General features: G+C 29.4%; 1 pseudogene; it reads left to right on the top strand.

Annotated features, from left to right (window-relative positions):
• Positions 1–725: 725 nt before the first annotated feature.
• Positions 726–11,258, top strand: LOC125864249 (probable uridine nucleosidase 1; annotated as a pseudogene).
• The last annotated feature ends 1,039 nt before the right edge of the window (positions 11,259–12,297 follow it).

The following is a 12,297-nucleotide window of genomic DNA, read 5'->3' on the forward strand; positions in this document are numbered from 1 at the left end:
ATTAATTACATCACTCATGCATTACAAGATTTATGAGCTATATGGGAGCGAATTCACCGAATCAATCGAGTTTCAATACAGATATTAAATATTGATGAAAAACAAAAAAAAAAAGATTTGTGACAATATTAATTAGTATTTCTGAGTTTTAAAAAAGTTCCCAAACAAATATAGATGCTTGATATGTACATATACTTTTATCACTTAACTCTGATATGTTGAATCGATGTAGTGTAAACATCCTATATGTACAGATATATGTAAACGGTAGGTAACAGAAATCTCACTAGATGATAGTAATATATTTACTACCACCAAGAATTATTTATCTCACTGTTAGATTAATTTAGGTCTAATTTTAATTACATAAAAATGTGGAGATATCAATGTCATTCTTAATTAATTTCTTGATTAATAAGTGTTAGTTGCACTCCAATTTATAAAGTTATTCCTATGATCTGAATTCTGATCTAGCTACTTTATGTGCAAACAAATCAATCAACTTCCAACAGTTATGTGCATTGTTCATATATAGCAATATTGTTGTAGATGATTGGGTGGGGGGGGGGGGGCGGCGGGGGGGGGGTTAAATATATTGTTGAAGTGACTAGTGATACTGAAACAATAAATAGGAAGAAATGACTAAAGTACTGATTTTACGATGACAATAACAACAACATATTCAATGTAATTTAACATGTAGAATCTGGAAATTTTTTACTATTATGGTAGAGGCCCAACCAGTAAAAGGTGAGTGAGGCTCTATTAACTTTTTGACACATGGATAACAGGATAAGTGTGCCATATATCTAACAAAAGGTGAGTGAGGCTCAATTAACTTTTTGACACATGGATAAGTGGTTATATATCTACTTTAAAGCTATAATGCTACCACACTAACAAGAGAGAGAAAATATATTTACACAATAAATTGAGTTGAACATACATAAAAAATGCAAGATAAATTAAAATGTGGATTTACTTCTTCTTTGTTTTAATATTTTGAGATTATATTGAATATGTTACGTAGTTATATGTTGGTTTGACAAATTTATTTTGATATGATATTTTGCTACGTAATATAATTTGTATTTTTGTTTTCATCACAATTACTTTTCTACTTTTAATTTTTTTTGATAAAATAGTACTTAAAATTTTATGGAATACATTTAATTTATTTTAATTTAAAAAAATATTTTATTTTTTATTATTTTTTTAAAATAATGATGTATTTAAGTTAAAGATGACTAGATTTAGAGAGAAAATCAAAATTTGAAAAATTAATCTTTATTTCTTTACAACATTGGTGTAACTTTTTTTCTAACATCAACAAAAATATTTTTTAAAAAATAAAAAATTACAGATTCAGTTTGAACGTCAAAATATGTATTTTTGATTTACCATCCTTTGATTTTATAAAAATATTAGGAAAGAAAATTCAAAATTTAATTTTTCAACAAGTATAAAATGTGGATCCACAATCATTTTTCATTTTATTATTATATATTTAGTGAAATGTATTATTTCTGACGGGATTGAGATTAAAAAAGTGATATTTTTGTTCTAGGTTTATAAAATTTCTTCAAACTAACATAAACTACAATAATAATAGGGAAAAGTGTCAAATATTCCCCTAAACTATTCGAAAAGGACTAAATATACCCCGTTTAAAGTTTGGCTCACTCGTGCCCTCGCCGTCCAACTATTCGTCTAGATATACCCTTATGGGCGTTAAATGCCAAATGGAATTGTCACGTCATTTTTACATTACCATGTGACATTTATATTAAAGGGAAAAGGGTCATATATACCCCTAAACTATTTGAAAAGGTTTAAATATACCCCCTTTTAAATAAACTACCCGACCCATTTTCAACAAAAAAAATTTGGTAAATCCCGAAAATGAGTAATTGATTAATAAAAAATAGAAAAAAAAAGAAAAAATAAAATAAAATTAACGCCAAAAATTCACAAATAAATATAGTAACCTTAATTTCAACAATTTTTTTAAATTTTTATTTTTTTTCGATAAATCCCGAAAATGAGTAATTGATTAATAAAAAATATGAAAAATATAGCCTAAAAATTCAGCATAAAGTCATTTTCATATTTTTTTTATTAATCAATTACTCATTTTCGTGATTTATCGGAAAAAATAAAAATTTAAAAAATTGTTGAATTTAAGGTTACTATATTTATTTGCGAATTTTTGGAGTTAATTTTATATTATTTTTTTCATATTTTTCCTATTTTGTATTAGTCAATTACTCATTTTTGGGATTTACCCAAAAAAAATAAAAAATTTAAAAAAGTTGTTGAAAATGGGTCGGGTAGTTTATTTAAAAGGGGGTTATATCTATACCTTTTTGAATAGTTTAGGGGTATATTTGACCATTTTCCCTTTAATATAAATATCACGTGGTAATGTAAAAATGACGTGACAATTCCATTTGGCATTTAACTCCCATAAGGGTGTATCTAGACGAAAAGTTGGACAGCGAGGGTATGAGTGAGCCAAACTTTAAACGGGGGTATATCTAAACCTTTTCGAAAAGTTTAGGGGCATATTTGACCCTTCTCTCATAATAATAACATATCCAATGCAATCTCAAAATTAGCATAATATTAACAACTAAAAAAGAAAAGCAGCAAATGCGTATTATTTCTCTTGCATTTTTTTATATTTGTTCAACTCAATTTATTGTGTAAATATATTTTCTCTCTCTTGTTAGTGGTAGCATTTTTGCTTTAAAGTTGATAAATGACTCACTTATCCACATATCAAAAAATTAATAATGTCTCACACACCTTTTGTTGGTTGAACTTCTACCATAATAAAAATTTTCGTAGAATCTGAAGGGATAAATTGTATACTGACTTTTGTTCTCATCTCCGAGGGGCAAGTAATGAACTATAGGGACATATAGTTATGCCAATACTTTTTTTTATCATATTCTGAGCTTACGATTTATTGCAAACAACATTTTTATTCCATAAAAATAGAGATAATAAGGCCAAGGGTTTACCTAATGAGATTATATTAGATACATAATTGTCGTTGTTGTATATAACTATGAAAAAGAAATACGATATCAAAAGAGGTCAAAAACAGAAGGTTTTTCCTCAGATTATGATTTTTTTTATATAACAAATTGTAAAAAAAATATATTATTTTTTTGATGCGGTTTATCAAGAAAATCTAAAATCTTCTTTTACAACTTTTTATTTAATACTAGTATAAATACAAAATTAAAGAGAGTGGGCACACTCGCGTATATGTTGCGCGTCGTTCACATCACCTGCCTTGGTTTCACATGGGCATGAGGTGCCTTTTGTGTAACACATTTAACTAATCGACGGTTACACTCTTTTGTTTCCCTCCCTTCACCTATTTATTTTGGTTTTTCGGTTTCGATATTTATATTTAGGTTTGATTAAGTTTGAATTTATGTGAAAACGCCTACATTGGAGGATAATAAAGATGATTCTATATCTAGAAAAAAGATCATCACAAAACTTTTTTATCAAGAATAAAAAAATACTAATCACCTTATCATAATTTTTGTTGATTTCTTTCCTTCTTTTGAAAACACTAAATATACATATTTTTGTTAATTTTCTAAGTTCTACATGATCTCAATTATTCTATGAAAATTCTGAAATTACGAAACACATGCTAGTTGCGAAAATTCATGATTTTCTAAAAATAAGAATAGAAAGGACAAAAATATATATTAATAAAACCCCAAAAGGAGGGAGGAAAAAGAAAGGAAAATAAAAATAATAATATTGTAGTAAAAAGTCAAAGCAAAGTGATAAAAGAAGAATAATTGGCCTAGGAATGTCCTAATCCACTGTGCAAAAAACATGTTTTAACAGTTATTAGTGTCACTTCAAATTATTTTTTATAGTATATGCTCCGATCCGTCCAATCCAATATAAAAAAATTGTTAGAATATAATATATCAAAAAGATTTTCACAAACATTAGTCAAAGAATAATTTATTGATATTACTCTTTTGATTCTTGAGAAACTTTTTCTTGAAAAAGAGTGATCATAGTTAAAAATATTTGAAATTCCATTACAATGAAGGGTTATTCTAAAAAAAAAATACCCCCTTTGTCCCAATTTATGTGACACATTTCGCTTTTTGAGAGTCAAACAGTTTAAGTTTGATTGAGAATTTACTCATGAAATCTTCAAATTTTTTAAAATGAAATTTATATATTTGTAAACTACATAAAAAGTACTATAAGTCACAATAATTGATAATTCAAAATATTTAAAAGATATATGAAAAATTTACAATCAAAGATAGACTTGTTTGAATCTCAAAATTTGAAATGTGTCACATAAATTGAGACAGAGGGAGTAATACATTTTTTAACTTTGAAGCATTCACTTGTTTTGGATCATAAAAAGGTGTCAATAATTCATTTATATTGGACTAGATGGATTACCTTTTTTTTTAGACATCAATAATTTTAAGCAACTATCAAAGAAAGAACAAATTCTTTTTGCTAAGATATTTAAATTGAGTAATATATAACTATAAAAATCAATTTTTTAATCAATATACTACATATAAATTTTTGAATACATCGTTCAATTGACCACAATTCAATATAAATGGTTGGTTACATTCAAAGCTGAGTCACGTGATTGAATCCTTTTGACTTCTTTATATGTATATATATTTATATTTTAAAACCTCTTAATGAAAATTTTCACTTTGATACTCACCAAATTTATGTTACAAGGCTACCATGCGAAGAATCGAACAATGAAACTAACTAGTACTATAATATATGGTAATTAATTATGCAATTAGCTGTGAACAATTAATGTTTCACATGTATTAGGTGAAACATCACTTTCATCTTTAAGGAAGAACAATAATGTTTATGACTTGGAATTAACCATAATCATGATAACCATAAAGATCATGTATATTTTTGGGACTTTTTTTTACTTTAATTAAGTAATAATTGTCAATGTAATATGCTGCGTGGATATAAATCCAAAAGGGAAAATATATTATCGTACTCTAATACTTAGGTTTTTTCTTAAAAACAGCTAATCAATAAGATAAGCAAAAGGTTAGCCTACTCAACCTAATAAAGTTTGTTTTAGATCCTCCAAATTAGGTTAGGCATAAATATATGATCTTATCAAGTTAAAGATCTTACAAGCATGAGATCTTTCAGCAAATTAATATCATTGATATCAGAGGCGGAAATAAAATTTTAAGTTTATAAATTCTTGATATTTGGTGGATATGGGTATCTGATAGTCATATTAAAGCCCGATTAAATTCAGATGTATCAGAGAGTCACACATGATTAGGGTAAAGAACTCCCTAACAAAGAAGACTCCAACTCGAGACCTCTAGATTTCCTTCACCAAGTTATCGCAAGCAATCACCTCTTATCCCTTGGTGTCATAGGGTGGATTCCTTTCTTGCCTTATCCAAAAACTTTCTTTATTCTCATTGGAGAAAGACTTTCTCGTGGCAAGGTTTTACATATAGGGCCAACTGCTTAATTTCCTTATCTCGCTTACCCTTAGTTTGTCTAGCACCTTTCAATTTGGGGGTACGAAAAGTATTTGTCACTTCATCACAACCTTACACCTATTCAATATTTTTAAAAATTTTAACAAAAAAAAATTAATTTTATTAATTTGTGAGAAATGATGTGTGTCCATGATAGGTTTACTTTGCTGAAATTTACTATTGCTGATTCGAATGTTGATAATTGTGTTTCTGTCTTTTGACATGAAAAGAGACAACTCAATGTAAAAGTGAAAGTTTAGATTCATTTATAATATGCAGTCTGCTTCCACTAATTAAATTATAAGAGTAAACTTATTTTATTTTTTTAAAAAACTAATATGTTAGACACACAAAATATGAAAATAAGACCTTGATGTAATTGCCAAATGTTTCTTTTTAGGCCATTATTTAAATTTAGTCTCTGCTATTAAAAGTTATGTAACTATTATTCATTAAAAATAATTCTTCTAGTAACGTTTGATTCGTTTATATATTATTGAAATCTTACAATTAAATGTTAGATCGTCGTTTATCATTTATAATAAGTTATGAAAGATAAATAGTATCTTACTGTTCTAGCAAAAACTTCCCTTGAATCAACACAATTTTAAACCGTGATCTAATGTTTTCTCTTGAGATTTATAAATCAAAAAAGGTTATTTACTAAATAATTGTCCCAAAAAAAGGAAAACCGGGAAAAATTTCAGTTTCTTGATTTCTTTGTTTGGGCCAATCTTGTTTGTATCAATGTAAGCCCAATCCTGACCCCCTATTTGGCTGGGCCACAGCAGTTTAACATGGGATACAGGGCCGACTCGGTTCTAGACGGATAATTTCAAGGGAAAATTTTCGAAACAGAAATATTTTAGTTTTTAGTGGACTCCTTAGCAACTGTTTCATTATTTATTAAAAATGTCATTATTTTAGTTTGTTAAGGGATTAGTTATGTATTTATTTTATTTTTATTAATTTGAAAGAATACAAATAATTAATAACAGAACAGATCATGGAATAAAACAAATCAAAAGAGGTAAAAACGATTTTAAATACAAATCAGTTACGTTTTGAAAAGAGCATAAATAGCCATCTTTCCGTCGAGCGTTTTTTTGCTTTCTTCTTAAGAACATAAAAAAAAAAAAATTAAAATAATTTAGTTTGTCTTCTGAATCATTCTTCTGATAACTTTCAAAGCTTCTTCAAGTTGAATACAACATATTTTTGAAATAGAATTTTTTAAAATTGACAACTATAAATTTGTCGCGTCCAGTGAACAATCGAAAAACAATAAGGTATTTTTTTTTATTTTTTGATTTGTTTGGATGAGATATTCGTATATGTCGAGTACAAGAGTGTTGTTTTTTTTTCCCTGATTGAATCAGTGAAATCTTTGTATGCTTTGGAATTTATAGCTTTTTTCAGATGTTTTGTATCTAAATTATGATGTATAACGAATGAAATTGTTTTTTTTTTTTTAGTTTAGTAGCTCTTTTTTTTTTTGTTTGAATGCATACAATAATTTGTATCTCATTAAGTTAATGTAACTAATCGATCATGAACTATATGTTGAATACAACAATATATGAATACACAAGTGAGATGAAACTACAAAGTTATAAATACAAAGTGAGATTGAATATAAAGTTGTGAATACAAAAGAAATACTCTCTTCATTTGCAATATAAAGTGACTTTGAAAGGTAAGATACAAACTAATGAATCATGAACTATATGTTGAATACAACAATATCTATTATATAGAAAAATGAAGACGACCAGGACGACCAAGAGCAAAATAGTAAATTTAACCTGACAAATACTCACTCTCCATCATTCTAGAACACTCACCTTCCTCATTAGCAAAAAATAGACGCAAGATTTTCAATACAGGAATCAGTTCTTCCATTTCTCTTGCTCCATCAACTCCAACAACAACGAATTCCAGGTATGTTCTTCTTTCAATTTTGCAACAGATTTCTTCCAGTTCTTTTCAAACTTTTAATTTTTACCACTAAAATATAGGTTTGACGTCGTTATTATTATGTCTAATTCTCTCCCCTAATTTTATAATTGATGTAAAGATTTATGTTGTCCTCACACATATATTCAAAGTCCTCACACATATATGCTTTTTTTTTTATATAGTTTCAGATTTATATCTAAGAAATAATAAATTACTGACTGCTTATTGAGAAATAATGAATCTTCTCTCCATCTTCTCCTATTTATGGATTTTTATTTCAAAATTTGTTTTCCCTTTGTTCTTGGTTATTGAAATTTAGTGTTTCCTTTTCAATTTATTAATCGTAGGTGTGAACATTTTCATTTACTTGAGAAGGGAAGTTGACAAAGCTTTATACCCAAAAACCAATATTAATTCCTCAAAGAAACGATTATACTACAGGTACACCTAGCTTAATTTGGGGAGTTCTTATAGGAATGTGGTATCTTTTCGGGAATTCAGTTTTGTGTACTTGAAGATTCTTCTTTTTATTTGTTAGAAGTGCAAAGGGAAGGGCAGATTCAATAAAGTAAAGGGATCCAAGTTACTTTATTGTGTCCATTTTGATTACAATAATCAGATAGAATATAATCTCATTCATTTCGGAACTTGTGAATTTTGGGATTGTTTTTTGTTGGAGATAAATAGTTGTGATTGGTCCAAAAGGGCGGGTTATAGACGGATTTCTTGGTTATCAAAAAAAAATTAGCTATACTTTTAATATATGAAAGTATGCAATTAACTTTATATACGATCTTTTCAAATTTTGAGACTTCTTTTAGTCATGGGATGTTTTGTTACTTCCATAAAGAAATTGAGAGATAGTACTAATACTAACACACAGGAACATAAGAAATTATATTACCGTTTCCGAAAAATTTCAGAAGGTGGTTTCTATAATTCTCTTGATTCTTCCGTAACAACTATAGTAGGATTTTGGTTTGCAAACTTCGTTTATGTAGTACTCACTCTTACTTTTAACAATCTGTAACATCACTCTGGACTGAAAACTTCGAACTTCAATAATATTGAGGAAGCTAAAGTAGCAAAGATTGTTGGCTATTATATAATAAATAAAGGACAAGACGAAATATCAATAAGAATATGCTGTGAGTTCTATACTAGAGAGAGTAAGAAAGAAGTATCAAATAAATGCAACCTGTGAAACCAAACCAAAATCCAACTTGAGGAGAGTCGTTCTTTGATAAAAAAAAGATGTCTTCGAGAAGGGAAAACACAATGCAATAGCAGGATGTTTTACTTGAACGTCTGGTTTCCATCTGTTCTCTTCCTTATCCCGAAAGAGCATACTTGATGAGGTTTCCCAGATCGAGAAGTTTGAAGGAAGCTTCTTTGTACTTATCTTAGCTAGGAATAGTTTGCTCTTTCTGTTCTGAAATCTCTTTCCCGGGAAAGTTAGTTCTTCGTGAAAGAGGAAATTCCCCAGGAGCATATCTTCTGGTGACTCTTTGGCATAGAAGTTGTCTTTCATTCAATTAGAAACTATTGCACTCTTAAAAATATGATACTTGATGACTCATCAACCAGGAAAAAGATAAAAGTATAATACTTAGTGATGCTTGAAAAAATATCAAGAAATTCTTTTATTTCTGTTGTCTCAAATATGTGAGATAAATTGTGCCGGTAAATGAAAAAGAAAGACCTGTATCTCTCTCATAATAGGTACTCAGGAGGCTGAGTTGTGTTTATGTGTGTTTCTTGATGAGCTTCATGTTCGATGTGATTCCCATTTGTCTCATTGGAGCTAATTTTGTTTTCGTTGATAATAGATGACAATATGACAGTACTAATGGCATTTCAGACACCAGAAGTTGAGATCATAGGCTTGGATACTATCTTTGGCAACATTACTACAAAAGATGTTACACGAAATGCATTACTTTTGGTATGTTTTTTATTTTAATTTTATTTATCTAAATTTCTCTCTTTTCATAGTGTTTAAAATTTCCACCTTCTAGATATTTATGGATCAAGTTCTTGATCAATTACTTCTTTAACTTAATTTGCAAAATGATAGTGTGAAGCTGCAGGATATCTGGATGTTCCGGTGGTAGAGGGTAGCTCTGAACCTCTGAAGGTAATTTTGTTTTTATTTTTACCGTATATTCCTTCTAATAGTAACATTTTTTTCTCTTTGCAATCTCATATACTATGTATTCCAAAGAGACAAGTGATTGCTGCAGCATCATTTGAAGATACGTAACATGAAGCTAATTTTTTAAGTTTTTTCTACGGTGTAGATAGATATTAGAATAGATTAAAGAGGAAAAACGATGGTTGCTTTTACACAAAAAAAAAGTTCAGTTTATGCTTACTTTCCTTTCTCTCTTGTAGCTTCTCAACACACTGTCACCTAACTCTTGTTTCTTGCTATAGAGAGGGGAACCACGTGTTGCAGACTTTGTTCATGGTTCAGTTGGATTAGGAAACTTATTTTTACCTTCTCCAAATTCAAAAAAAAATCGACAAGTCTGCATATGAATTCTTGGTGGAAAAAGTTTCTGATCTTGGTGAAGTGTCTATACTTGCATTAGGACCATTGACAAACTTGGTTTTGGTATGTCATATCTTAAAACTTTTGATTTTTAAGTTTCCAATTTTTCCCTTGCAATAACAAAAGTTTCATCGTTATCTGTTGGTTAGGCTGTCAAGAGGAGCTCAATCTTTGCAAGCAATGTGAAGAGAGTGGTTGTACTTGGTGATTCTTCTTTGCTTTAGGAAATGTTAATCCTGCCGCAGAAGCAAATGTGGGTGATTTCTTTCCCAATGGAGTATATAAATACTATAATATTTACAATGTTTTACAATTCCTTTTTCAAACCTGTGTTGATATGCTTTTTTGAGCCACTGGTCTATCGGACACAATTTTTCTACTTCAAAAAGGTAGAGGTAAGGTCCCACCCTTCCCAGGCCCCATTTGTGAGATTACATTTGGCATGTTGTTGTTGTTGTTGTAATGTCTTACAATGTGGAAGCATGTTTATGTAGTTGTTTGGTCCTGTAATGTTTGTGCAAAACGTCTGTCTTTAATATTTACCATGCGCTATGTCGAAATGTTTAGTAGACAACAAGTTATCCTTGTAATTTGAGTATAATATGGGTCCTTTTTGGCATTATGTTAGAAGAAATACTTACGCATTCTTGTGTATTATACATAATTTCATATTGTTGTCAACGTCTACAACCTCAACGATTTTTGCATGTTCACTTATTCAGTATGCAAAGCTGAAAAAATAATCTTTGCTGTATTCACTTATCCAATTTGTTACTGTTTACTCATTTGCTTAGTTTGCTGACGAAGCAGACGTATGGGGACCCTGAAGCTGCTGATGTTGTGTTTACGTCGGGGGCAAATATTGATGTTGTAGTCATCAACATTACAACACAAGTCAATTGAAAGGTGAATGTTCACTGCTTAAATATGTCGAATACTTATATACTTTGGACCTTTAATAATTTTGGTCACCTCTAAAATAAGAGTATGCTTCCCTGCTTTTAGATGTTGATTTGGAAAAACTAAAGCAATCTGAAGGAAAACACGCTAAGTTTGTGTGTGATATGTGCAAATTTTACCGTGATTGGCACTTGAAATCAGACGATGTCTATGGTGATATTTGTGTTCTTATATTATTTTTGGATGACCGACAATGCTTCTTAAACCACTTTCTTGCATTTATCTCGTGATCGTCTCTTATCAATTGGCGATCAGACTCTTCAAAAAAGTATGTTACTATGTCTTTGATGTATAAATTGTTGGTTTTTTTGTCGAATATTCATTTTTCTTTTTATGGGTATGGTGATTTGTTATATGATCGCATTTTCGTTTCTCCATTCCAAATGATCATGGATTTCTACTTCACATGCAAATGTGGAAAACAGAGTGGACATTAACACACCTCTAGAGGATGAAGAAAGTATCATCGAATGCGAGAAGGTCCCAAGTTGCCGTGTCGAATGGAGGAACATGGCATGTCCCTTGGCAGCTTAAGTAATGATTTTGAAAAAATTTTGTTTACACTTCTGTGAATACTTCGAAATTTGTTAAGTCATGAGATGCTATCGGGATATTGGGATAGATAACTATGAACAAGAGTCAACTTTTTGTATCTATTCCAGTCAAATTTTAAAATTTATCACAAATTTAGTCATTTTAAGAAGTGGATTATAACATTGTAAAGTCATACTATTATCACTTTGGAGAAATGCTTAAGCATTACATTATTGGCTATGTTTTCAACATAAACTTTATTAGTAACTGGTAAGTATTTCTGATTTCGGGTTGTTTCCCTCTTCCTGCTCGAATTCAAGAAATCATATTTTTCACGCCACTTGTCAGTAGAGTCGATTCTTCTTTGGTGTAACTGAATAACTTTTGATTAGTTATTTTCTGTTAAAGTTTATCATGGCTGAAATAGAAAAAAAAAACTTATCTTTTAAAGCATTCATGTATTTTAGTAACTAAGTTGGTAACATTATACTATCTAAAGATGATATCAGCTAGCATGAATGTTGCCTTGTTGACACTAAAAGGTTGAGATAAGGTAGTTGGTGAAGTTTATTGTATACCGTTTTCTATGATTTTCAGGAATTTGAAGAAGGAAGGATCATTAAACATCCAGCGAACAACACATGAATGCGTAAGAAGATACGTATTTTTTTTCTATTTCAGCCATGATAAACATTTTTTTGAATTTGATTCTTGCACATGCTTGTTTTCATCAAC

This window comes from Solanum stenotomum, chromosome 5 (genome assembly GCF_019186545.1).
Source record: "Solanum stenotomum isolate F172 chromosome 5, ASM1918654v1, whole genome shotgun sequence".
Lineage (NCBI taxonomy): Eukaryota > Viridiplantae > Streptophyta > Magnoliopsida > Solanales > Solanaceae > Solanum > Solanum stenotomum.